The following is a 4,810-nucleotide window of genomic DNA, read 5'->3' as shown; positions in this document are numbered from 1 at the left end:
CTGATTGCTGTGGCAAAAACTTCCAAAACTATGTTGAATAGTAGTGGTGAGAGTGGTTACCCTTGTCTTGTTCCTGATTTTATCGGAAATGCTTTCAAGTTTTCACCATTGAGGGTATTGATTGCTGTGGGTTTGTCATATATAGCTTTTATTATGCTGAGGTATGTTCCTTCTGTTCCTGATTTCTGGAGAGTTTTTATCATAAATGGAGGTTGAATTTTGTCAAAGGCATTTTCTGCCTCTATTGAGATAATCATATGGTTTTTATCTTTTAATTTGTTAATGTGGTGTATTAAACTGATTGAACTGCGGATATTAAAGAATCCTTATAAATCCTATGAAGCTACTTTTCTGATAGAAGAGGGCATAGAGATTGTGAAATAACATGTTAGATTTCTCTCAGTTATTTGCAAGTTTTAATTTTTAACTTTTTTTTCCTTAAGCAAGTACTGAGGAGATAAATCAGTGAACCATATAATTTATTATAATTTTAATGTGCTATATATTATATAGCATGCGTGTGTGTTAAATTGCTTCAGTCATGTCCCACTCTTCGCGACACTTTGGACCATAGATTGCCAGATTCGTCTGTCCAAGGAATTCTTCAGACAAGAATACTGGAGTGAGTTGCCATGCCCTCCTCCTGGGGATCTTTCCAATCCATGGATCAAACCCACATCTTTTTATGTCTCTTGCAATGGCAGGTGGGTTCTTTACCACTAGCACCACCTGGAAAGTCCCATATTATATAGTAATAACCATGAAGATAAAGGAAACAAAACTAATGCACACAACATAGTAAGTCAATGCAATATTTTATTCAGAAAAAATTTAATATGATGGAAAAGACAAAATATTATTTTATCTATTATTCATCAGTTTTTAACAGAGTATTGGAGTTGGGATGTCTACAAAAATTTTGAGAGGAATAATAGTATGGGACTTCCCAGGTGGCTCAGTGTAAAGAATTTACCTGCCAAGCAGGCAATGTGGGCTCGATCCCTGGGTTGGGAAGATTGCCCCACAGAAGGAAATGGCAACTTATTCCAGTATTCTTGCCAGGGAAATCCCATGGATGTAGGAGCCTGGTGGGCTACAGTCCTTGGGGCCACAAAGGGTCAGACACGACTTAGCAACTAAACAACAACAATAATAGTATCTACATGACAAATATAAAAATAACATAAATATCTAAAAAGTTTTGTTAATAATCTGTATCTAAATTCCTTATAAACCTTTGGATTCCTGAATAATGTCTTAAAAATAAATATTCTTAATTAATACCTGAAAATTATTTTCAGAGTAATAGTCTATGAAATGTTGCAAATTCTTTCTATACAGAAGAAATAAATTAAAATTAATCTTTATATTAATTTATAGAAAACAAAAAATATGGGAGAAAAATTTTAAAATGCAATGCAGGAGGGGAGGAGCCAAGATGGCGGAGGAGTAGGATGGGGAGACCATTTTCTCTCCTACAAATTCATCAAAAGAACAACTGAACGCAGAGCAAACTTCGCAAAACAACTTCTGATCGCTAGCTGAGGTCATCAGGCGCCCAGAAAAGCAGACCATTGTCTTCGAAAGGAGGTAGGACAAAATATAAAAGATAAAAAGTGAGACAAAAGAGCTAAGGACAGAGATCCGTCCTGGGAAGGGAATCTTAGGCAGCATTGCTTGGAGTAGGGTCCGGGCCTGAGTGCCCTGAGGACAATCGGAGGGAGCTTCTGTGAGTTGCCAACTTGAACTGTGGGAGACCAAAGGAGAGAGAGTAAATTAACCGGCCCGAACACACTGCCGGCCGTTTGCAGAACAAAGAGACCGAGAAAATCCAGAGAAGAGCTCGCAGGCTGCTGACCGGCCCAGCCCCGCCGGAGGCAGGAGGCAGGGGGGAGGGGAAGGTCGCGGCGAGACACAGGGCGCAGGCACCTGACCGGCGCGGGTGGGGACTGGGGCTGGGGACGCGGAGGGCAGAAAGCGCATGTACCCGACTGGCGCCAGAGGAACCTGAAACTGGGTCTGTGGAAGGGAGTGGGCGTGCCACACCAGGGGAGAGTGCACCCACCAAGCCCCTGGCTGCCTGGACCGCTCTGACGGGGAAGGCACAGAGAGCAGGCGCAGCTTTTCGTTCCGCGCTTTTGTGGAACACCCGAGGGCTGGAACCTCGCGCAGCGTGGGCCGCGCTCCATATAGAACAGCCGGGAGCCTGAGCAGCGCAGAAGGAGAAAGCAGCGTCAGCCCCTCCCCGGCAGCGCCAGCCCGTCCCCACGGCGCAAGCCCCTCCCTGCAGCGCCAGCCCCTCCCTGCCCCACAGAGCGACGGAACTAGCTACCTGAATAAGTGTCCACCTCCGCCCGCCTGTGTCAGGGCGGAAATGAGGCTCTGAAGAGACCGGCAAACAGAAGCCAAATAAACAAAGAGAACCGCCTCAGAAGGGACTGGTGCAACAGATTAAAATCCCTCTAGAAAACACCGACTACACCGGAAGGGGCCTGTAGATATCGAGAAGTGTAAGCTGGAACGAGGAGGTATCTGAAACTGAGCCGAACCCACACTGACCGCAACAGCTCCAGAGAAACTCCTAGATATAATTTTACTTTTTTCTCTCTTTTTTTTTTTTTTCTTTTTTATTATTTTTTTTTATTTTTTTATTTTTTCTTTTTTATTTTTTCTCTTTTATTTTCCTTTAAAATCCCCTATTACTCCCCCATTACTCCTTAACTTTCATTTCCATAGATTTTTACGATTTTTTTAATTAGGGAAAAAAAATTTTTTTTTTCTTTTTTTCTTTTCTTTTTTTTCTCTTCTTTTTTTTCTTTCCTTTTTCTCTTCTATTTTCTATTTTTCTTTTTCTCTTATTTCTTTTAAAGTCCTCTAGTACTCCTCTACTACTCCTTAATTTTCATTTTCAATACACTATAACCTTACAAAAAAAAAAAAAGAAGAAGAGAAGCCCTATTTTTAAACCGAAGATTATTCTCTCCCAATCTTGACTCCCTGTTTTCTACCTCAGAACACCTCTATTTCCTCCTTTCCCCTTCTCTTCCCAATCCAATTCTGTGAATCTTTGTGGGTGTCTGGGCTACAGAGAACACTCTGGGAACAGACAACTGTGTAGATCTGTCTCTCTCCTCTTGAGTCCCCCTTTTTCTCCTCCTGCTCATCACTATCTCCCTCCTCCCTCTCCTCTTCTTCATGTAACTCTGTGAACCTCTCTGGGTGTCCCTAACGGGGGAGAATCTTTTCACCATTAACCTAGAAGTTTTATTATCAATGCTGTATAGTTGGAGAAGTCCTGAGACTACAGGAAGAATAAGACTGAAATCCAGAGGCAGGAAACTTAAGCCCAAAACCTGAGAACACCAGAAAACTCCTGACTACATGGAACTTTAAGTAATAAGTGACTGTCCAAAAGCCTCCATACCTACACTGAAACCAACCACCACCCAAGAGCCAATAAGTTTTAGAGCAAGACATACCAAGCAAATTCTCCAGCAACGCAGGAACATAGCCCTGAGCGTCAACATACAGGCTGCCCAAGGACACACCTAACACATAGACCCATCTCAAAACTCATTACTGGGCACTCCATTGCTCTCCAAAGAGAAGAAATCAAATTCCACGCACCAGAACACTGACGCAAGCTTCCCTAACCAGGAAACCTTGACAAGCCAATCGTCTAACCCCACCCACTGGGTAAATCCTCCACAATAAAAAGGAACCACAGACCTCCAGAATACAGAAAGCCCACTCCAGACACAGCAATCTAAACAAGATGAAAAGGCAAAGAAATACCCAACAGGTAAAGGAACATGAAAAATGCCCACCAAGTCAAACAAAAGAGGAGGAGATAGGGAATCTACCTGAAAAAGAATTTAGAATAATGATAATAAAAATGATCCAAAATCTTGAAAACAAAATGGAGTTACAGATAAATAGCCTGGAGACAAAGATTGAGAAGATACAAGAAATGTTTAATAAAGACCTAGAAGAAATAAAAAAGAGTCAATTAAAAATGAATAATGCAATGAATGAGATAAAAAACACTTTGGAGGGAACCAAGAGTAGAATAACGGAGGCAGAAGATAGGATAAGTGAGGTAGAAGATAAAATGGTGGAAATAAATGAAGCAGAGAGGAAAAAAGAAAAAAGGATAAAAAGAAATAAGGACAATCTCAGGGACCTCTGGGACACTGTGAAACGCCCCAACATTTGAATCATAGGAGTTCCAGAAGAAGAAGACAAAAAGAAAGGCCATGAGAAAATACTCGAGGAGATAATAGCTGAAAACTTCCCTAAAATGGGGAAGGAAATAGCCACCCAAGTCCAAGAAGCCCAGAGAGTCCCAAACAGGATAAACCCAAGGCGAAACACCCCAAGACACATATTAATCAAATTAACAAAGATCAAAAACAAAGAACAAATATTAAAAGCAGCAAGGGAGAAACAACAAATAACACACAAAGGGATGCCCCATAAGGATAAACAGCTGATCTATCAAATAGAAACCTCCAGGCCAGAAGGGAATTGCAGGACATACTTAAAGTAATGAAAGAGAATAACCCACAACCCAGATTACTGTACCCAGCAAGGATCTCATTCAGATATGAAGGAGAATTCAAAGCTTTACAGACAAGCAAAAGCTGAGAGAATTCAGCACCACCAAACCAGCTCTTCAACAAATGCTAAAGGATCTTCTCTAGACAGGAAATGCAGAAAGGTTGTATAAACGTGAACCCAAACAACAAAGTAAATGGCAACGGGACCACACCTTATTTCAATAATTACTAAATGTAATGGGTTGAATGCC

The sequence above is a fragment of the Cervus canadensis genome, chromosome X, assembly GCF_019320065.1.
Source record: "Cervus canadensis isolate Bull #8, Minnesota chromosome X, ASM1932006v1, whole genome shotgun sequence".
Taxonomy (NCBI): Eukaryota; Metazoa; Chordata; class Mammalia; order Artiodactyla; family Cervidae; genus Cervus; species Cervus canadensis.
This window is presented reverse-complemented; position numbering follows the sequence as displayed.